Source organism: Drosophila tropicalis, unplaced genomic scaffold, assembly GCF_018151085.1.
Source record: "Drosophila tropicalis isolate 14030-0801.00 unplaced genomic scaffold, ASM1815108v1 contig_694, whole genome shotgun sequence".
In the NCBI taxonomy this organism is placed as follows: domain Eukaryota; kingdom Metazoa; phylum Arthropoda; class Insecta; order Diptera; family Drosophilidae; genus Drosophila; species Drosophila tropicalis.
In genome coordinates, this window is record NW_027173176.1 from 2,599,309 (window position 1) to 2,623,985 (window position 24,677).

Consider the following 24,677-nt stretch of genomic DNA (forward strand, 5'->3'; position numbering starts at 1 on the left):
TTTTCGAAATAAAAATATCAGCTTTAAATAGAAAAATAACTACTTTTCCCAACTCGTTTCACATTGCGTTGTCAGGTGAACTTTTAGTTCTATTTTATTGCATGCATTTTTTATTTATTTACAATTTTTGTTTTGTTTATTCATTTATTTTGTATTTTCTTGTTGGCAGCAGCAGCGCAGCTAAATAGGAAATGAAAATTTTATAGAAATTCAAATGCGATGCCCAACCTCAGCGTAAAGCTGGCTTAAAGAAACTAGTGGAATGAGAATGGGAATGGGAGGCGGGATGCTGGCTGGTCGGTTGGTTGGTTGGTTTGCTGGTTGTTTTTTTTTTCTTCTTCTTTCGACTGAGAGCTATCAATGGCAGCAATTGCTACAAAATGCCAAATTTGCATATATAGTAAAATTGAAAATGCTATTGCGAAGGCAAAAGAAGAGAAAAAGAGAACAAGCAAAGGAAGAGAGATAGCCAGAGACAGGAGAGAAGGAGGGGAAGAGAAAAGGAAAACCTCAAAAGCCGACAAGCGCAGTTCTTGACTTCGCCCTGCAATGGTACGACGACATATCCTCTATCCGCCTCGATGGCTTTAACCTCGTTTTTCCTTAAAAATATTTACATTGATTTGGGTTTTTGGCTTTGGTATGCCTTTCTTCTCTTTTGTTGAAATATAAATTGCAGGCACTTTAAATTTTGATAGGCCCCGAGAAATGGCGGCGGAAATGCGCGTCACGTACACGAGATACATGGGATAGGGATTGCAGGAACTTGCCTGAAAAAAGGACGCGAAACGAGTGCCTAGGGAAGATAGTCGGAAAACCAACATAGACCACAAATCAGTATTCACTCTAGTGAGAAGAGGGTTGGGCATACACATTGCGAGAAAGAAGCAGGGAGAGGGATGGCATTATTTTTGGGCGTTAGAGATGAACGATGAGATGGCAAAAGTTGTGTTAAACACTAGGACTTCACGTGATTATATGCTTAGTTTCGCCATAGTGTTATGGGTTAACTAAACTTTTTGGCCACGGTGTTCATCAAATTTAACTTTACACATGTCTTCCACAGACTTTACAAGACTCGTCAGGTTACCATCACTAGCTTACGCAACTTGACGATAAAACCTTTACCACTATATCGCCACTTGGCTTCTTTCTTACTTGTTTTCTTTTTGTGCACTAGATAACTGATACAAATTTGTTACATGTGCTATACACACTCTCACGCTCACACACACACACACACACTTCTTTATACATATGTATATGGTAGGAGAAAACGTGTGTTCGTTAGCCTAAAATCCGCGTTGGTTATAAGCCTCTGCCCAGTCACCTTTCCCCATTGTTGTAGTTGTAGTTGTTGGAAGCGAAGGGTAAAAACTAATTCGAAATTCATGGGCTCGATTTGCATTTTTGATTACTTGAATACTATATATATATACACACACACACACATCCTATATCTATATAGTTATATACAACACTATCCCAAAGTTGGCAAAGCTCAGGAGCTCTGAAAAAACAAGAACAACAAGGCGAAGGAGGAAATAGAGGAGAGGCCGAGTTGGTTGGTATTGTCTTGGGCACGAAAAACTATGCAAAAGGTGTGATATTTATATTTATGAAAAGCAAAAATCGGTGGAACTTTATATATATATATATATGTGTGTGTATGCTATGCCCGGGGAAATTTTTCGGTTAGTTTTAAGTAATTGGGCGCCATTTTTATGGCAAACACACACACAGCTGCATACATATGCGGCAGGTATCTCTATGTGTGTGTGTGTGTGTGAGTTTGTCCTCTCATGGGGTGCCGCATGGCAAAAACACATAAATATTAAAATAAAAATAAAATTATAATGTATGCGTTATGGTTTAATTGGTTGCAGTAAAACGAGTAGGAACACCCCTCGCTGCCCCTACCCAGCTACGTATGTATGTATGTCTCTGTGTGTATGTTGCATTTTTGTGGCTTTAATTAAAAGTGGAGTGAGAGAAGGTGAGGCAAATTAATATACGTGTGTATATAAAAAAAAAAAAAAAGAAAACAAAACGAGAGAAACTTTTTCCTGTAGTCACTCGTATTTTGTTTTTATGGAAAGTCTAGGGAATATACTCGACCGTAAAGTGATGGACCATAAACCAAACAAACTAACATGACTGAATATAACCAAATATACACACATACATACATATGTACATATATATAAATAAATGTACACAAGCCATTGGGGAATAGTCGTAACTTAAATGTGTGCCCATATAAATATATATTTGGTAAATTAAAGTCACACATAACTTAAATATCTTTTGGCGTATATTAACTAATTATTGCAATATGAGTTTGTTGACTTTTATTTATCTACATATACCCACCCACCTACTTGTGTGTTAATTTTATCGATTGAACAACACATTATGCATAACTGCCACTACTATTAAGTAGTAGTAGTAGTAGTAGTCGCAAGTGCGACAAAACTTTCAAATATGCGAAACCTGCCCCCCTTTAGTTTAGTCTTTCTATTCTACTGCCTATCAGCAGTGTCTTTATGATGATTGCGTGCCTTTGCGTGTTGCCAGAACATTAAGGGGCAAATGAGTGAGAAATGGGGCTGGGTGTGACAGTCAGACAGAGATACAGAGAGACCGACAGACAGGTAGGCATTCAAGATGGCTTAATTAGTCAAAAATGTCATCAATGTTTCAGGTTGTCCCACACATCCATTCTAAGGAATTTTGTCAAGCAAGAGTATCCACTTTCACATCACTTTGTCTGGGATTGTTTATATACTTATTCCCCAAGCAAAATATGTGCTAAAGCGCTTCAATGAATTCAATTATCACCCTTGTCATTGCGGCTGTCGGCTATAATTAAAGTTGTAAGCGAAATAGGCATGGGGCGTATACGTAATATTTTTAACTTGACTTTTGGCATACTTTTGACTTTTATTAATCGAATTTCTGGCATCTTTCATTCAGTGAATCTGACTAAATCATTAAGCTTTTATGGCATTAGGATATAATAAATAGGTAAAAACATGAAGTAAATTAATAAACAATTTTGTCAAATTTTATATTATTACATAATATGCACGTGTGTAGTTCCGGGATTTCAGCTTTCCTTCCTTCCCCCTTCTATTGTATGATTTTAGCTTTTGTTTGGACTCTATTCAGGCGTCATTCAAATGAATATTCATTTAGGCATTTGTTGTGACGTTCTCACATGTCTGTCTGTTCTTTTTAGTTAATATATATTTAATGACATTTTGTTTATTCATAAAATGCGCTTCGATTGCAGTTTTATGCTCATATTACGTCATTGTTGAATCAACAAAATGAATAGAAAAACTAAAGCGATTTATTTAGTTTTTATACAAATCAAATTACATGACTTATTTTTATTTTTCCATTCGATACCCTGTAGCCCTAAAAATAAGAAGTGGCATTCGAGTTCCTTCAAATCAAATGTTTGTTGTTTTTAAAATGATGATAAACTGTTATTTCTTTCATCTCTTATATGAGGTAGCATGAAATTCGCACACCTTTCGTTGAAAGCTTTTTGAATTGTATCTGTTGGCAAAACATCAATAAACCTTTTTTGCAGTATGTTTTTTTGGGTTTTTTTTGGAGTGTTTGAAATGGTATTTTTTTGCTTAATTAATTGATTGCATTTTTGACAGCCCTGCAAAAAACAATTTAAATATCATTGATATGCAAGAGTTTTACTTTTTATATGTATTCCAAGTGTCGTGCCACCCAATCGATTCGTTGCTCAGAATTTAAAGTTAATGCTTAGCTTATATGCAATGGAATAATCGATATCCGCTCCTCAATTCTCGTCCTATTAAAAGCATGTTGCCAAGTTCCGCATTAATGGAAAGTCGTTATTGAAAGTCAATAAACTAAACTAGAGCAAAAAAAGGACCAAATCATATTGTCTGTAAATTACCCAACGAAGTGCAAATAGTTTAAAAGCAGAAAGTTATTGGCAATTGTGTTTCCATGTCAGCGATTTCATTATTTGGAAGTGCCTCACAGTAAAAGTGGTATATAAACCTAGAAAATAAATGCTGGTGACAGCCCTCCACGTGCTCAATTGTCACAAAAGTTAAACTGCAATCATACATTCGATTACAGAGCGAGACAGGGGCAGAGAAAGAGATAGAAAGAGAGAGGGGGAGTTGTTAGACTTTATATGTGTGTATATAAGAGAAATTGTTCAGTCAATTAAACATTGGTTAAAGGGTATTAAAAATATTTGTCATGTCACATATAAAGAGTTAAACTTATCAAGTGGAGTATTTGTAATTATCGTAGAGACTTTTTTCCAAAAAAAGAAGATTCCAATTGCATATATGCTGTCCTTTTTTTGCATCATCGAAGAGACATGCTAATGGATTGTCACTGTCTTTTTGCATTTTCTAATTTGCAATTTGGCTAAATTGCACGAGAAATCATTCAATTATTGACTTCAGACTCGAGAAGAGACTAAATGAGACTTTTCAGTCAAACTTGTGCATTGCTTACGCTGGTAAAATACGAAAAGTTTGCTACATCTCTAATAAAAGAGAAAAAAAGGAAAATAACCCAAAGAAAAACAAACACATACGAATTTTCTTTATGCACTTTTCTATCATCGTTTGTTTTCTTTTTTTTTTTTTTTTTTTGTGTCCTCTCATTTTTCTTTTTTGTTAAATGCGACAAATTTGCAAATTGAGACATTCAAAGCTGGTTTTTCATTTCTATTTTCGAAGAAATACGAATATCTCGTTGCATATTCTATCCAAACATAATATTTTCGCATGAATATCCAAAGACGTCGAAACGGAGTCGATGAATAGAAAAACAAAAGCATATTAGAGTCTGGCGCCAAGTTGATCAAAATTGATGTTCGGCTTTTGGGACAGTGTCCAAGTGAAAGCAAGAAAACTCCCTGAATCAATGAGAGACAAATGCTGCAAAATTTAAAACATTTCACAAGAAATAAGAGCAGAGCAAGAGCAAGTGCACTCTGGAAAATCCATGTGAGTCAGGCAACGACATGGAGGTGGGACGGACGGACGGACAAAAAATTGTTATTGGACGACGGCGAGAAGGTCCAGTTGTCCCTTCACGCAAACAGAGCACGTTTCAAGATGGCTGAATTAAGTGGCAAGGGAGCGGCAGACTGGGCAGAAAGGGGCGAAGCATCAAGATGGTTTATTCCAACAGCTCTCTTGGGTCTGACATGCCACAGTTCAATTTCAGTTTGGTTCGAAAGCAGCAAAAAATAAAAATAAAAACAATATGTGCAAAAATAGATTTGAACATCTGTGTAATTGGGACAACGAGTTTTATATACTCTTTGCTTGAAAACTATGATGAAATCAAATTAAAACTGATAGTCAAAGGTTAGTGTAAACTTGTTCATATTGGTATTTTCACGAGCGCTGGCGGTGGCAGGGGGGGGGTGGGTTACAACAATGTTATTTAAATGCTAAATAGAAATGGCCGCAAGGCCAAATGTATTTGGGCACTGAGCAAGTAAAATATAAACTTAATTGGCAGACAACATGTTGCCGTGCTCGATGACATAGGAAACTACTTAGGATTTTGGTGGTTTTATCCACAAATAACAAAAGATATCATGCTCCCAATCGGACCATTGTTTACCCAAAACGAAAATGCCCTCTAATAAACGTTGGGCATACACATATACACATACATACATATAGAAGGCAAAAATTTAATTATTTACGAAAAACCATGAAAGTTAGCTCGAAACATTTTTTCATTACTGACTGGCTGACTGACTGACTGACGGGACCAAGCACACCCGGCATACCCGCCACAACCATCACTCCAGGCCCCCTGACCCCCTTATGCCAATCTTTCACTCGCTTACCCTTTTTCCTTCCCCTTGTTTCGCTTCGCCATCGTCATGGCCAGCCATCCTTTTTTTCCTTTCTGTATTTTACAATATAATTGCGAAACATTCAAGTCCAAAGCTAACCCAAATGACCGCGGTAGGCACTGCGGCCTTGAGCTCCTTATACACACTCGTATGTAATTTGTTTTTAGCCCAGTTCCAGTTGCCAGCTCTTTTGTTAGCTCATTTCCAACATGCAAGGGAAACATTTCACACAGACACACACACAGGATAATATATGTATGTACATTGTTCATATACATATACATATATGTAACTTGTACACGCAAAAGCCCACAACCAAGAGCAGGGCCACAGTCATAGTCCTAGAAAGAGTCAGAGTCAGGATGTCTAGCGGTGTATGAGGGGGGTAAACATATTACATATGATATTTATAATACCCATCATTGATATATTCGTGTATCCATAAAGTAATTTGATTGCCAAAAATGTCTAAAAATGTCTCTCAAGTTATTCACTTTATATTTACATATGTAATCTGTTTCAGAGAGTCAGTCCTCTTTTCTTTCGCTCACACAACCATTTCCAGCTAATGCCATATGCACATTTCAATCTCACGACAAACACTAACAACAACAACAGCAGAAGCAAAACAGAAAAAAACCCATATAAATGTATATATAAAATATAAAAAAGGAAAGGAAAACAGGAAAACTCAACTCTCACTGATTTATGTGCTAGTTTTTTTCTAGTTTCTCGACAGTCATACAGCAGCAACATTTTTACTCCAATTAAATTTGCATGGCGTATGAGCAACAACAACAGCAGCAACAACAACAACTAAACGAAAGAAAGGGTATGTGATAACTTTATCGATTGTGACGAATTTAAAGTACTCTAATCTATGCCTATTTGCAAATTCTAAATCTTTTATCTTTCAAGTTATTTTTCGATTAAAAGTTTCTATGTTATTAGACTTGAAAAATAGCCAGAATGGTTAGGGAATGGATATACATACATAGATGAAATATCGTTATAAGTTCACCGATAAAGTCTATAAATGAAATGTGCCCTCTGCTTTCAATTTTGAAAACCTTTTCTGACTGACAGTTTAAGTCAAAATGGCCTTTTATTGAGATTTAAGCATTTTGCTTTTTGGGTCACTTTGGAATTGTGTTTGTGTAACAGAGGGAAACGCAGCAAGAAAAAGTGCTATGGCAATGACGGAGCCAAAGGAGCGTCGGAAAAGGGGAAGAGACCCTGTGTTTAAATATTAAAAAACTAACGGAAAAATCAATAACAGGGGGCACCAGGGGCTAAGGCAACCAACACGCTTGTGCTTCAACAAAAATAGAAAATGTGAAAAAATAAATAAAACTACCAAAATGGACAAAAAGGATAAAACGAATGTATGTATGTGCATTTGTAGGTATGTGTGTGTGTGTGTTCCTGGATGTGTGTGTGTGTGTGGGAATATATCCCAACTTGTTTTTTGTAAATGGCTTTTAGACAAGCGCATGTTATTGTAGTGGAAATTGTTGAGGGATAACAGCAACAAGAACAAAGCAATTGGTGTTTACAATGAATTTATATAGTGTCATTGCAAACAGAATTCAATGGCGATGCAAAACGAATCTCATATACCCTCCTTCTATATTGTATTCGGTTATAATGAAGCTTATTGCTGTACTTTTCTCTTTCCTCTTCTATGTCATAATCCATATTTAATTTTATTCAGGATGATCTCATACATTTGTCATCTTGCTAAGACACAGTTTTCAGGTCATATTAAAGAAGCATTTTGTATGAGGGAATGGGGAAATCTATCTATTATCAGTTAATAAAGCGTTCCTGCTGACTTTTCTTCATTTTAAAGATATTTTTTCAAATACCAAAGATTCAACAAATATGTGAAGAAAAAAGAAATGAGGTCGAGCAGATAAATTGTATGGAATATATACATATATAAACTAAACTTTACCCGACTGACAGTCATTCAAAATGCGGGCTTGGTGTTCTAAGAAAGTAATCTGCATTGCATGAGTTTTCTTTTGTAAAAGCCTGTCAAAGGCAAGAAGTTTTTCAAACACTTTATAAGTTAGTATATTGAATCATGTCAAGACCACAAAAAAAAAGAACAAGAACATTAAAGCTTAACTAAAACCCCAAAGTTAGCAGCCAAAGAATTTTATAGGCATCATAAAGAAATTTATGATGCAATTGCAACAAAGTGAAGCTGCTCTAGTTGGCTCATATTCTTCTCTCATTCCTTTTGCTACATGTTTTGAAATAAACACTTGATTTACACCATAGTTAATTTGTATGCACCCAAGTGCATTGCTGATAAATCTTGGACCCGAAAACTCTTTGACGTTACTTTTATATACAAATATATTTGATATACATAAGTATATATATGTATATGATATGATAGGTACCCTTACCTCTCGTATACACTTGTGTCTCTTGTGTGCCTTAAGGCTAGTAGAAGTAGCAGTAACAGAAAAAAGGGGGAAAGGGAAATGTTACGTGCTTACAATTTTGTGCTGACATCAGCTGGTTGGAAGAAGCTTACGTTTACGGCTTAGATTTGGTTTCGGTTTTGGTTTTGGTTTGCCATTCTTCTGACCTCATTCAAATCCAAACTGAGCCAAACCCCAAAAACAAAAAAACAAAGAAAAGAAAAAAACAGAATAGAAAGATAAGTAAGTACACAGGCATACAACCTAAGAGAATATGTTGTCCATTGCGCAAATATTTGCCGTAATGCGTTTGAAGTAGGGAAACAACAACAACTACAAATCTGAGCAACATAATGCATAGCTCATAGTGCCATGTGGGTGTGGCATCTAACATAAGAAAGATGGTAAGAAAAACAAACTACTTTTTGGGGTAATCATTAATCTCAGAGATAAAAGTTTTGCCAGAAATTATGAATTGCCGACAAAAGTCAACAACCATAACCCACCCAGATTGAGTTTTCGTGTTGTCATCCTTAAACACGTACATATGTACGAATGTCTGTACTTGTGCACATACATTCGTATGTCTATGCTGGATTAACAGTAAGCCATACTAGCAGTTTTCATAATTATGAACACTTTAGCAATTCATTGTAAAATATCAATTAGAAATTGCATAGAGCCAACTCAATTGACTTGCTCCTCCCATTGGCCGAAACAGTTATACAATTGCATGCCAAAGTTATTGTTAAGTGCACTCCAACTCCCTTCCCATCCATCCGTCGTGTGATCAGTTCTCATATATGTACATATATACATATGTGATTATCCTCATAATTCACTCTGATTGATATCCCATCATTTTGCATTAAGGGCGACAGAGGGACAAAGTAATTTATAATATCCAAGATGCTGATGCTGCGAATTTTAAGAAAAACTTCTTCTATCCTTTTGGGAGGACAGAGTGAAATAATAATCAGAGCGTGCATAATGAAGACGTAAGGACAATTCGATTTTGTTTTATTGTTTTTCTGCTGACTCGTTGCGCTTGTTAGTTTTCACTTTTGTTTTTTGTTTAGTTTAAAGTTATCCCTGCTTTATGCTTACTTTAATTTATTGTTGATGACGACGACGAAGACGACAACGACGACGACGACGACGGCAACGGCAACGGCAACGACGACGACAGTTTGTCCACTTTTATATCCTTTCTTTATTTATTTTTTTTTTTTTTTTTTTTTTTGTTGTATCTTTTGGGTTTTCGAATGTTTTCCCTAAATTTTTGTCTGTGACATTTTGTCAAGGGGGGGCAGGGGATAGCAAACGACCTTGACTTTCTGGTTTTGCTCTTTTTAATTTAAATCTAATTCACACACACGTTATCGAAGGCATTCACTGGATTATTTGTATATTTCCTTTTACTTTTTATTTCGGTTGTTGTTGTTGTTTTATTTGCGTAATCAATAAAAACAGAAACAACAAAAAAAAAAACAACAAAAAGTGACAACAACAATAATCACGTTGCGTATACGCAAATCAGCAAACTAAATATTTATATTGTTTTGCCTGATTTACTTTTATTTGCCCATATACATATTTGTATATTTGTGTATATTTATTTGTTTTATAATTTTTGTAATTTTCTGCTCGTTGAGAGACTCGAGATTGCAGGAAGGGCTTTAATGCGAAACGATTTATTCCATTCTTTCTATATAATTTTTTTTCTTTCTTTCTTTTTCTTTTGAGTTTTTTGCGCGTTCAAGTTTTTGTACGTAACGCGTCCTTGTTCCAACTACGTTCGAATATCAAATCACACGAAATCCTGGACGTCCCCGAGAGGCAGCAGCAGCAGCAACAGCAGCAGAAGAAGCAGCTAAACTAAGCTTTTACTCTCTCTCTTTGCTTCTCACTCGCTGGGTCTCTCTCTCTCTCTCTCCTCTGTATCTTTCCATTCAGCGAATTTTGTAGCGCTTGCTCAATGCAGTTGCTCAGTTGCTTAGTTGCTCACTCTCTCCTTGTCACCATGTCTCACTTAATTTGACAATGTTGTCCCAGGCTCTCGTTTTCGCTGAAACTCTCTGGCTTTGCTCTCTCTCTCTCTCTCTATGAGTATTTTCCTTGAGTTTTTGTTTTGTTTTCTTCATTTGTTTGGGCAAGGTTAACAACTGGGCGCCAAAAATGGCAAAACATCTGATTGCTGTCAAAAATGGTCGAGAGAGCACAACAGGATGTCTCTGTTCATGCGTGGGTAGAATATGACGAAGACGATTCATGAAAGGTCAAAAGTAACAATTTCGACAGGTTGATCAAACATCTAAAACTTAATTGCTTAATGTCAAAATGTTTAATAGTTCCGTTAAATGTGTATGTCTATAAATATAAGATGTTGCTAACAAAAAAAGTGCCACAAATTTTGTAGTAAAAAGTTATCTCAAATCTTATTCAGTGACTTAAGTTTTTAGAAACAGGAAAAAAAAGAGAAATAGTTAAGTGCATATTTGATGAGAGCATTCAATTTAAATATATTAAAATTTAATCAATAGATGTATGTTGATGTATCAAACATTTTTTATGTTTACCACCCAATAACTATGCGTCTATGACTTTGATAATTTTCGCTAAACTTAAAGTCACTGCATCAGACAATTAAACTAATAGTCTTAGTAGCCTGCTTAGCCTAAATGGTGCCTCAACGCATACGGCTCTAAAATCTTTAAAATGCTGTGTTAAATTCCGAAGGTCAGATTAACCAGCATACAGGTCCATAGCGAAAGGAACCGCAAAAGAAAATGAGATAAGCAACGGGCACCTGGTGTGGCCCGGGCCAAATCCTGTTAACCCCGAGTTACAGCTGCGATGGGTTTGCATGCAACTCGTTTCTTTTCCTCTTTTTTTTTTTTTGCCTTCTTTTGCATAATTTTTGAGGAAGAACCAAAATACTAGCGACATAGCCGACGCGTTAAAATCCGAGAGGCGACACTTGTCCAAATTATCTTGCAGGATAAACAAGGCGCACTTAACGTGTTATCAGGATGTGGATGAGGATGCGGAGAAGAGAGCCTGGACGAGGACGAGGATGATATAGCAGCCATTGTAATCAAAAGCAGGCAGAAGACAACGAGAACCAACAAAACTGACATGTAGTTGACTCCAAAAAAGAGTTGAAGAATTGAAGAGGATGGTGAAGCAGGCAAAGCAAAAGCAGAGGGCTAGGGTGACAGAGTCGTGCAACGGACGCTTGAGTGTGTGACCAACATGTGTGTATGTGTGTGTGTGTGTACCTCTCTCTCGCTTTCTGTGTGTCAGTTGTCCACAGTCAACACACACACACACATAGAGAGAGCCGGCCTCGAGCCAAGTTAAAAATGTTAAACACGAAAAGGAGTTATCACGCTGACAGGCTAACAGCAGGATTAAAGACGAGAAGGGCTAAAGCATGATGAGGGAACTTAATGGCGACGTGCCCCGCTTGAAAATTATAACAAATTGTGTAGGGGGCAAGAAATAATATTATACAAAGCAGAGCCGCTACTCGTACCAGCTGTACTTAAATGTCTCCGATCCTAACCATTTTGAAGAGAGAGAAAGAGAGCCACTATTGTCGCTAGGGAGGCACATCGGTCTTTACTATTTACTTGTCCTGCAAATAGTTTATACAATTGTGCACGTTGGTCAACATTTTCATTAATCACAAGCCCCCTCCTCCCCTATACCGTCTTTGCTATAATTTCTCTAGACCCTAGAGTGTTCACGCAACTGTTGCTGAAGCTTCAATAACCGACCAAATAAAATTGTAAATATAAAAATGTTTTGCTTCTGCATATACCAGTCAACATATTCTTCCTCTTGATATTTGTATGAAATCGATAAACCGATAATTAATCGTTTACAACTCTGATCCAAGTAGGCCATTTACCATCACCAGGCAATTGACAGTATATAAGGAGGCCAGACGATCCATTTTATTTTAGTTGCTGTTCGGCTGGTGTCCGGACTAGTAACTCATTTCTCCTTCTACTACTTTGTTGGTTACCTATTTTTGCCATTTTAAATGCGGTAACTAAAGTTTAATGTAAAAGCCTTGTTTCCCGGAATGATGTTTAAAATGTTCTATTCAATCATTCCTCCGTTTTCTGGACATAACGCAGTCAGCTGAAGGATTTTACTTCAGAGTGGAGACTTTAAACTTTTACGTTTAAAATTAATTTTCCTTCCACATTTGTTTATTATGCCATTTTATGAGTAACTGAAATGTGTTTAATTTACTTGCATTTTCCTTATTATTTGTATTTCCATTTATATATTTGTATACCAAATAATCTGACCAATCTAAAGTCCCATAAGTAATTCCTACATTTTTACATTTTCCTTATTATTTGTATTTCCATTTATATATTTGTATTGAGTTTTAGTATTTTTTTGATTAACTCAATTCGCGTTTCCTGTCTATCTCTCCATTAATACAGGGCTTTAGTACCAGCCTTCTGGGTTCTGCATATTGGACATTCTATTCACTCCAAAAAGGGAAGGCTTAACTGCCTAGTTTAATAATTTCGTATACATACGAAGTCATAAAGATTTCTTTGTGGGTAGCAATGGCCTAAATTCGAATTCACAAAATACCAATAGAATCCGACAAAATAATTTTCACTTTACTTGATTTTCCATCGTTTTGAACTTTTCCATACTGAAATCTCTAGTAGCTTTATTAAATATTTACCAAATTTTCCTCAAGATAGAGCAGAATTTACTACATATGATATAGAAAAAGTCTTCCATCTTTCAATTACCGAAATGTGTCGATTTTGAATATGCCTTTTTTTTATTATTGGGTAAAAGGTATGAACAGAAGCCGCAACCGCAGGGCTAGCCACAGCTTCAGACAGTTAGGTGGCAGTTGAGGAGGTTGCACTCTGCTCAGTTTGCTAGACAATGAGCACCCAGGCAGGCAAGGGTACTTTTCCAAGTGACGCGATAAATTTAAGTTCAGGTGGCAAGGAGCAGTCTGGGCATGAACATTGATTTGTGACTACTTCAAAAACTGCGGTTTTCGTTACAACAAATTGCTCCACAATCATAAAAGTACCGCAAGATTAATTACACATGACCCCAAATCTGCACTAACCGCGTTCTCACACGAGTTCCCCTCGCTACCCTGCCAAGTTCTTGTTATTTTAGGCTCACAACAAAAACAAAGGGCAACTTAACCCGCTAACGTGTTAAAGAGCAAACCGAGTGGTTAAAAACTATGCCGAGAGCAGAGAGCGCATACTGATGATGATGATGATGACGACGACGGCGGCGACGACGGCAGTGACGTTGGCTATGGCTGCGTCTGTTGGTTAACCCGTTAGTTGGCCCGACTTGCCTTGGATGGCTTAGGCAAGTCAAAGACTTTTTAAGTGGAGGACTGCAGGAGGTGACTGCAGCCAGCCAACCACCACCACCTCCACGACCAGCACCACTACAACAACAAATGGAAAAGGACCTGTGCTAGGGAAAGCATATGTCTTGAAAATGATTTAAAGCACCTACATACATACATAAATGTATACGACAGGACTTTTTATACATTTTATTATTTCACAATTAAATATTGCAAAAGATTTATTTCCATTACTTCCAAAATCTCTAGAAGGACAAGGCAAGAACATAAATCTACAGTCAGCAGAAATGTTAAATCGACAACTACTTTTTGCTCTTACCTCGACATAGAGAACATATCTCAATTTACATTCCGACAGACTCAATTGGTACTTTGTATTAGTAGTAGCTAATTAAGTCACAGAGTGATGAAATAATTTGAAACACCGATTATTGCTAGACAATTGCGGTGGCTTGGCAACACATCTGCTTGCCATTGCACAGTGGAATTTTCTGTTCAAGTTATTTATTACACAAATTTTTACATGCATATGTACATACATCGTCCGACATGAAAGCCTTATTGTCGTTGTTTTTGTTGTTACTGCTGTTGGAAGGATACATTTAGTGGAAATTTTGTGAGACACAGTTTCAGTTTAGCTGAGCATGGGCTAACTTTGGAGTGGCCACTTTGAGCACTGCGTGTAACATTATGCCAGACGACGACGACATCAAGGATGTCTTTCTCGAAGCGTGAAATGTGATCAAAAGTGTTATGACTTCATGCATGATGAAATGACATCTCTCTGACAGTTGCATGACTTTGCGAACAGCACAACGTTGATAAATAACATTCGACACAATGTTGCAATGTTAAAATTGTTGCAACACAAAAAGGGCGCACAAAAAAAAGAAAAAAAAAGAAAACGAGAAACAGAAGAAATAAGTTGTGTGGTTAAAGTAGGTAGTAATATTTCTCGATTTATAACTGAATTAATTCTCCCATTTAAAGGCATTAAAATTCACTCTCTCACGCTATGCACAAGCCCAACCATTCAGGCTATCCCCCTTCTAACCCCATCACCATGCCTCTAACACCCAAAGCAGGTTCTGCACAAAAGCCTTAAAACTAAACCGAAACTACACTCAGCTTAACCTCAAAAAACAAAAAAATAGGGGTGGGTGAGGGGGCAAAAAAAAAAAACTAGCAAACCAACAAACCTTATTAAAATGAGAGGCGCCCGCCCACCCAGCTAACCCTTTGAAAGCCCCTATAAAGCCCACCACCCGCAGTCGCCTTAACCAACCCCCAGCTCCAAATCCAACGCACGTAAGGAAGCGTATAATTTAATTAAATTATCTGGGGCAAGCTGCTGCTGCCGCTGCTACTGCCGCTGCCGATGCCACTGCTGATGCTGATGCTGCTGTTGCAAGTAGCAACGAAAAATGTGCATCAAAGTGCACTTAAATCATCAGCGAGGCAAGGCGACACACAGTGGTGAGACGGCGGCGGCGGAGTGATGGGCATGGAGTCATAAGAGATATTCAGAGCCATCTTCTCTCCTCCCTCCCCCCACGCCGCCTCCATTTACTCTCAGTCAAAAATGGCGTTGGCTAAGTGCCGCATCCAGGAGAAGAAAACGAACAAATGAACGAACCGAGGAACGAACAAACGAAAAGTAGTCAGCCAAGCCAACTTTGTACTTTTTGACTTGTATTAGTTGACCGGAAATGCAGCTGCAGCAGGAGTTGCTTTCTCCAAAAGAACTCAGCTCAGGAGTTGCCAAAGAAACTGAGGAGAGAAGAAATCCAAGGGGGCAGGGGTTTGTCGGCAGTTGGGTGCAAGGAGTAACAGGACATGCCGCTAGATGCTACATGATGGGGCGCTGCAAACATTGACAAATGCTTTTTATATACATTTTCATTTTCTCTTGTTTTTTTTTTTTCCTCCCTCCATGGCTTCAACTAAGGGTGGGGAACATTTCGTTCCTTGAACATTTCTATTTGTGGAGCATTTTATGAGCAAAGCGTTTGCATTTGAATGACAACTAAGAATAGTGTGAGAAACAGAAGCTGAAAGAGGGAATCAACTGTGGAAAAGCACAAACTTTGTTCTCTAAACAAGGCGAACAATTTGTAATACTTATATTGAAACTTCAAATATTTAGGAGAAATTGGTTTCTAGAAAGATCTCAGCAGATCGTTCGTGTAGATTCAAATATCTATAAGAATAGAAAAGCTATTCCCACTCTTTGGAATATAACTGTAGTGTCTGGACTAATTGTTGGAGACCCAAATAGTAGAAAAACGTATTTTCCACTCTCTTCGTTCGATTATTAGCCATATCCACATGTCACTTTAAGTAACGTTCACTCCCTGTTCTCATATGTTACATTTGCCACTTTTCAATGTGGGTTCAATTGAAACGGTACAATTGTAACTTCTTATATAAAAATTAGCTGAAGCAATCTAGTTTATGTATACCGTCTTGAAGGTCCGTGAAGTTTATGCCTTTTGATATGTGGCATGTCTTGAAGAAGATTGTGTTAGTGGATAATAGGAACACTTTCACCGAGTTGACATTTATGTCGAGGGTTTTAAGGCTCAGCTGACATTCAAAATGAGTTAATGGCATTGGGAGATACGAAAAACGAAAGCGAAAGCCAAATGGAGAGGGGGAAAAGAAATGAAGAAAAACTGCGGAAAGTCCCAAAGGATTTGTCGACCCCCTTGTTTTTGCTGTTGTACTTGGAACTCCTTCGTTTTCTTCTTCCTCTTCTGTTATGGATGATAATGAAGGGGTTAACTGTTTGCTCACTTAAGAGCGCCAAGTGGATGTTGGGTAAGATAGTGGGGTGGACTAAATTAAACTTGTATTCATGTTGCACTTAAAGTTACTATTTTGTATCATTCAAGTGTCCGTTTTGCATGCGCATTTGTTATTGTCGTTATAAAATATCATCCATTGTGGCCGCCGCAATCAGTACTGGGAGTCTGTCTGTCTGCCTGCCAGCCTCCAACTCATTTCACTGGATTTTATTACAACAATCATGAAAACTTAATTAGAAGCTTATTTGGTGCTTTGCAAAAACGTCAACATTTGCATACCGAATTTCATTTGGCTTTGCCACAGACAATGCGCATTGTAGCCTACATTCATTCCATAGCCATGGCCATTGCCATAGCCAAAGCTATGATTGTGAAATACTAAAATGAAATGAGCTAAAATTAACATAAACAATAAAACGATAAGCACGAGTTTTGCTAGCAATGGCAACAGCAGCCACCACAATTATATAACTAAATTTGATACTCAATTTTACATGCCCCCGGCCCACCATATTCATACATATGTACATATCTTTCTCCCAATTAGGCATGATGGGTTAAAGAAAATGGAGGCTCGTGGGGGAAAGTTTAACTGTTTGATTATGATGATGGAAAAATATCTTAATTAAATATAATTTATATAATAATTATCTACAACATTTATTTGCTAAGCGAAATTGAAAACTCAAAATGTAATAAACGCAGATTTGAGTCCGGAAAAATTGTCTGTTTGGCGAAGGAATCTTCGAAGGAAAAGAGGAGAATGTGAGTGTGTGTGTGTGTGTGTATATGTGGGGTATGTCAAGGTAAAGTGTTAAGTCCATACCAGTGTTGCACGCTGGAAAATGTCTGTGTAACTATGTAAATGAGTTGTTAATTAATTTTGGAAACGTCGTCATTGTAGTCGCCTCAAATTGTCGTTTCCATAGCCTGCGGCTGTTGATATTTTGCTGGGGTTGCTTGTCGTTAAAGTTTAATAAACTTTTGTGACTTAATTAATGTGAAATGAACTCTCGCATTTTCTGCTGAAAACTTTAAGGGTTTTGTCCCTTATATTGCACACATTCACCAGCACGGTCACGCGAGGCGTATGCGTAATTTAACCATAGTCAAGTCTTTCCATACCGCGTAGTGTCTTTGTGCATTAATTTTTGTCACAACAGAAAAAGAAAGAAAACAAAACAAAAAATTGGAAAGAAGTTAAAGGCTTTGGCCAAAACCTCGATGACTAACCGAAGCTCTAATACCCTAACGAAAATGCATATCGATCCTATTAATTTCCACATAAATATTTAAAGACATACATATATTAAATAATATTTTGGGCAATATATATTTATTTTCCATATTTGTTAAAGCCCTAAACTATCTTTTAGTTCCAAAGTCATAAAGGGTATATTAAATCTGTAATTTTATACGATGCTCTTTGGCTTTTTTCTGAGCTCTCTCTTTTTGGTTGGTTTTTTTTTTTTTTTTTTTGTAAAGTTGCCAAAGTTTGCTGTGTGCGTCTTTCATTTCTTTTGTTGGCCAGCTTTGCTTCTAATTAAAAAACAAAAGTTTTTTTTCTGAAATCTGCTTTATGGCATAAGCAAATAATTATTCAGAATTAACTTAGTAAACACGCACACACACACACACCATCACCAGCAACACACACACACACAAACCATACATATATTTATATACAGACAGGGACAGAGACAGAATGACGAAATTCGCCACAGGGCAACGGGCAATTAGTTTTTCTTTAGAAAATTGCATTAAAGCAAGCAATTTTTTTTTTTTTTTTTTTTAAGAAGCATTTTTAGTAATTCATTGCAATAATCTTGACAGTCGCACGAACAGATCCAGCTAAAAAGTATTTTTAGACGTTGCAAAAGTTATCCGTAATATACATACTTTAATTAACAATCTTTTTACATTAAAAATTAAAAATAAGGAAAATGTTAAACTGTTTGAATTTCAAATGAAACGTAATATGGGAACACATATGATTAAACAGCTAGCGGATCCTATCGATATTTTGTGAAATCCAATGTAGGCCATTGCTACCCACAAAGAAATCTTTATGACTTCGTATGTATACGAAATTATTAAACTAGGCAGTTAAGCCTTCCCTTTTTGGAGTGAATAGAATGTCCAATATGCAGAACCCAGAAGGCTGGTACTAAAGCCCTGTATTAATGGAGAGATAGACAGGAAACGCGAATTGAGTTAATCAAAAAAATACTAAAACTCAATACAAATATATAAATGGAAATACAAATAATAAGGAAAATGTAAAAATGTAGGAATTACTTATGGGACTTTAGATTGGTCAGATTATTTGGTATACAAATATATAAATGGAAATACAAATAATAAGGAAAATGCAAGTAAATTAAACACATTTCAGTTACTCATAAAATGGCATAATAAACAAATGTGGAAGGAAAATTAATTTTAAACGTAACAGTTTAAAGTCTCCACTCTGAAGTAAAATCCTTCAGCTGACTGCGTTATGTCCAGAAAACGGAGGAATGATTGAATAGAACATTTTAAACATCATTCCGGGAAACAAGGCTTTTACATTAACTTTTTTTAGTTACCGCATTTGAAATGGCAAAAATAGGTAACCAACAAAGTAGTAGAAGGAGAAATGAGTTACTAGTCCGGACACCAGCCGAACAGCAACTAAAATAAAATGGATCGTCTGGCCTCCTTATATACTGTCAATTGCCTGGTGATGGTAAATGGCCTACTTGGATCAGAGTTGTAAACGATTAATTATCGGTTTATCGATTTCATACAAATATCAAGAGGAAGAATATGTTGACTGGTATATGCAGAAGCAAAACATTTTTATATTTACAATTTTATTTGGTCGGTTATTGAAGCTTCAGCAACAGTTGCGTGAACACTCTAGGGTCTAGAGAAATTATCAACTGCCACCTAACTGTCTGAAGCTGTGGCTAGCCCTGCGGTTGCGGCTTCTGTTCATACCTTTTACCCAATAATAAAAAAAAGGCATATTCAAAATCGACACATTTCGGTAATTGAAAGATGGAAGACTTTTTCTATATCATATGTAGTAAATTCTGCTCTATCTTGAGGAAAATTTGGTAAATATTTAATAAAGCTACTAGAGATTTCAGTATGCAAAAGTTCAAAACGATGGAAAATCAAGTAAAGTGAAAATTATTTTGTCGGATTCTATTGGTATTTTGTGAAATCGAATTTAGGCCATTGCTACCCACAAAGAAATCTTTATGACTTCGTATGTATACGAAATTATTAAACTAGGCAGTTAAGCCTTCCCTTTTTGGAGTGAATAGAATGTCCAATATGCAGAACTCAGAAGGCTGGTACTAAAGCCCTGTATTAATGGAGAGATAGACAGGAAACGCGAATTGAGTTAATCAAAAAAATACTAAAACTCAATACAAATATATAAATGGAAATACAAATAATAAGGAAAATGTAAAAATATAGGAATTACTTATGGGACTTTAAATTGGTCAGATTATTTGGTATACAAATATATAAATGGAAATACAAATAATAAGGAAAATGCAAGTAAATTAAACACATTTCAGTTACTCATAAAATGGCATAATAAACAAATGTGGAAGGAAAATTAATTTTAAACGTAACAGTTTAAAGTCTCCACTCTGAAGTAAAATCCTTCAGCTGACTGCGTCATGTCCAGAAAACGGAGGAATGATTGAATAGAACATTTTAAACATCATTCCGGGAAACAAGGCTTTTACATTAAACTTTTTTTAGTTACCGCATTTAAAATGGCAAAAATAGGTAACCAACAAAGTAGTAGAAGGAGAAATGAGTTACTAGTCCGGACACCAGCCGAACAGCAACTAAAATAAAATGGATCGTCTGTCCTCCTTATATACTGTCAGTTGCCTGGTGATGGTAAATGGTCTACTTGGATCAGAGTTGTTTTTCGATTATGTTATCGATAAGCTTATCGATAAGGCATTTTACATTAGCAAACTATCGATAATGATAAGAAGTAAAATGAACTGTTGAGGTTTTTACTAATATGTATATCGGTAATTGTTGTACATATACAAGGGCCTGTAGGTGACCTAACCGTTGTTTATTTTACTGCTATTTAAAGAGAGAAGTGCGAAATGAAGAATGCATACTCTATAAATCTATTTGAACCCTATGCACTTATGTATGTATGTACATATACAGTATTTGTATATATTATATACCCATCGAAAAGATAGTTACGAATTCTATGAATTTTTAATAATAGACAAATTATTGAAAATTAAATTATTTGCCATGTCATTGGACTGGATGATAGCACAACACACTCACACGAGAAGTAGCTCTGAATTTCTGAATACATAACTATAGTTATTCACTGGACTGGTTTGGATATTCAATATGTACCTTCGTATGCTTGAATGTGTGTGTGTGTATGTGTATATATGGACTGCCTTACAATTTCCAATACGGACCTCTTTACCAATTTCTTGTCTACCTCATCCCTTATTGCTCTACTCTCTTCCTTCATGGCTGTGTCTTTCTCACTGTTCCTTGGATATGTAAACAATCCATTAACCAGAAACTTAATCAATTGGAACTAGTTTGGAATTGCAAATGCATTTTGCCTAGCACAGCAGGAGCAAGCGAAATGCCAAATGTAAACCGAATTGATGGAAAATTCGAAGAAGTTTCTCTGCCCGAAATCAACCTTCAGATGTATGTATGTATATATGTACATACATATGTATGTATCTGCCAGTGTTTGCCTAACAAAGGGGCAAAGTGCGTTAAGTCTTCTCCAAGCTCAACCGACCCGGGACTTGTGAATTTTGACTATGAATTCTCAATATGAATGAGAATGTGAGTATGAGTGTGAGTGTTCAGTCTACCTTACTCGCAAATCGCACATCATTTGACCAAAAATTGAACAGCAACTTTTGCTATGCCAACAAAAGTGGACAAAAGGGCTGAGAGGTCTAAAGTCGAAAGTCTGTGTAAAGGGAAATGTAACTGATAAGTCTTTCTGATTTAACTTTCATTTCAAATTGGCTTTTAATTGTATTTCAGCTTTTGAAAGTCTGTGCAAATTTGCAAAGTGCCAAAAATAGATAATGGTTAACGGGTTGAAGAGGGGTCGTCGAGGAGGGGATGCGTAGAGGTAAATGAATATTCAAATTGTTGATTTTGGGTCAACTGTGGAAAATGAATTGGGCAATGCTAGAACATGTGGCTAGCTTTTATAAACTATTTGAGAATTTGTACTTTAAAGATTCAACCTTAATTCATTATGAAAATTTACAATGTTAATAAAGAAACCAAAAGGTAAATGGGAAATGCGATCAAAAGATGCACAACAGCATATTGAAATGATATAGAGAGACACCGGAGTATCATAAATTAATGATTATAGTACATATATGTATGTACTCACATATATACATATATACTATATATAGTATAAATTTTGGAAACGGACTCTCATTACTACAGAGCGAAAGAGGATGAGTGTGAGAGAATGGAGGGGGAAAGCAACGACAACAGCAGCAGTTGTCGCCTAGCACATTAAAATATTACAACATAAACTGGAAACATGAACACCCAATGAGAAGATGAAGGCGAAGGATTTGCAGGAGAGTGGAGCTGGGTAGCAGGCGGCAGGCAGCAGGAGGAGCAGCCGAAGGACAGCAAACACACACGCAAAATTATGATGTGTCAGCATGTACATGCAAATGTATTGCCATCTCGTTTGCACTTTACAAAACTTTGCGAAAAACAAACGCTCATATTTTGGTAGAGCTATAAATAAACTAAATTGCCGGATATGTAGGAGAAATAGCAGGAATAGGAGGCATAAGGCTAGAGTAACTGCAAACTTGGCTTAACGGCAGATTAAACAGAATATGTGAGTTTTTAAAGCGGGGGAGGATGGATGGAGGCCGCCCACAGAGATGTGTTAAGTGCGTGACTCACGACACGGAGACAGTCCTTCATCCACACGAATCCGGGAACTGAAAATATTAACTCAGCCCCCCTTCGCCCTCTGTCAGTGGCTCGAGGGAATAGATTTTCAGTTGGTTCCCCCAACCTCAAAGACACATTATTGTTATTATATTTTTACAAAAGAGTATATTAAAGCATATCAACCTGAAAGTACTTACATACCTATTGTACATACATACATACATATACATATACGCATACATATTTGATTCTATATGGCCCCCAAGATCTGTATAACTGACTACCGCATAACAAAAACAAGTTCATTTTACATTTACAAAAGAAAAATGATTAATTTAATTGATTTTCACTTGAGGGAAGGGAAAAGCATCTCCGGGTCGACGTTCCAACTAAGAGTACAGTGTTTTTTGTTTTTCGTTTATAAAGATAAAAGCCGCCTACACTTTATATTGTGCGCTGACTGTGAAAGGCAAATGAGCAAAGAGAGGACATCCAAACCCACCAAAGGGATCTACCATATGCAAATAATTGCTGTGAACTTTTGGCACAGAAAGCCAAAAGCAGGCGAACAGGGATTGAAACAGGAGGGAGATCATGGCAAATTGTTGATGGGGAATGGGGAATAGGGAATGGTGGATTATGGATGAGGAGAGGTAGCAGGTCAGTCAGTTAGGAGGCAGTTGGAAGTAAATGCAATAGAGTGCTCAGTTAGCTATCAAAATAAGAGCGCCCAAAAATCATGTCAAGCTGCAAAATTTGTCGTCTATTGGGCGAATAAAAAAAAGGAGCTAAAAAAAAAGAAAAACGAAAAAATGTTAATTGGGCTCATGACACTGCCTGCACACAAGACGAGGCAGCAGGCAGCCAGGACCAAGGCATAAATCATAAAAATGTAACAGCAACACCACGACAAAAGGTGACATGGCAGAGGACAGGGGACAGGGGACAGACGACAGAGGACAGAGGACAGCAAAAGCAAGCAAGCAAGCAAACAAACTCTGGACAGGGGGCAGGGGCCAGATGGGCAGATGGGCAGAGACGTAACAGAGACAGAAAGGAGACGCAAAGAGCGAACCAAAACTGAAAATGGTAAAAATGAGAAAAATGTAAAAAGAACTTGTGCCGGCTAACGAAACGTAACGACTGAGCGCCAAACTTAACAAGTCCAAAGAGAATTGGGTAGCAATATGAACGAAAAATGTATCCTGTAACAAAATAATTTTCGCACATAAATTTAATTTTAACCGTAAAAGAGAAAAGAATAAAACAGAGCCGAGAACTTAAAGCAGACAGAGCAAAGACTCAAGATTAGAGAACTTTTGAGTTTTGATTGCAATCGAGAACATTTCATACATATGTTTATTGAGGTGCACAAATGAACAAATATATCGCAATTACCATTGCTAATAGGCCAGTTTGTTTGTTGGCCAACTAATCTACCCAGCGGTAATAAATTAGTTTTCCATTTTCCGAGCGTAAAAATGAGTTTTTGCTTGCCTGACTTCTTGGCTTTTTAGACAAACCCACATAACAGAGAAATGAGAGAGAGAGAGAGCGAGAGAGGGAAGGGAGACAGTGGCGAGAAATGAAAAAGAAGTATGAAAAAGTTATACCGGTCCATGAAGTAAAGTGTAAGTACAACGTAACTTAAGCAGTTTAACATTTCCAAGCATCGTGAAATTGATTGATGGTGCACAATTCTTTTGCCTAGACCAAGTGAAAAATGAAAAATGATTTGTGCTGATTATGAATTTCCAAGTCTTGAGAAGTGATGCCTTGCTTGCCTGCCTCTCTGCCTCCCCCTATCACTCTCACTCTACTCCTTACCCAGCTGGTTACTCTATTTTCTATTTTGTAACCTTGCCGAGCTTACACGATGGCTGGCATTGACTGTCCGTCCAACCGTTTTGTCCTTACATTTTCCTGCCAGCCCCACCAACCGTTTGTGCCTTCTCTTCCGCCTGTCACCAAAGTCAAAGTTAAGTAGGCATTAGCCGGCCAGCGACAGTTTAAGATAGTGACGGAAACGTGAAAGGGCAAATGCGGCTAAAGGGTTTTGTGGCGTTCTCATACTATCAACAGCCTTTAGAATAAAGAAAAGCCAGTTGATTGGAGGTTTTTGCTATGTCTCAACAACTTTGAGCTTCACAACCCTTAGATGGCCCAACATCTTATTTAAATATGAGAGCAAATGACTA

General features: G+C 37.0%; 1 protein-coding gene across 1 annotated transcript in view; it reads right to left on the reverse strand.

Moving 5' to 3' along the window:
• The window catches only part of LOC137579375 (uncharacterized), a 55,365-nt gene extending 45,243 nt beyond the window's left edge, over nucleotides 1–10,122 (reverse strand). The window contains exon 1 of the mRNA XM_068293113.1: nucleotides 9,436–10,122. The gene's annotated coding sequence lies outside the window, so the exon portion shown is untranslated. The remainder of the gene's footprint in view (nucleotides 1–9,435) is intronic.
• Between the last annotated feature and the right edge of the window lie 14,555 nt (nucleotides 10,123–24,677).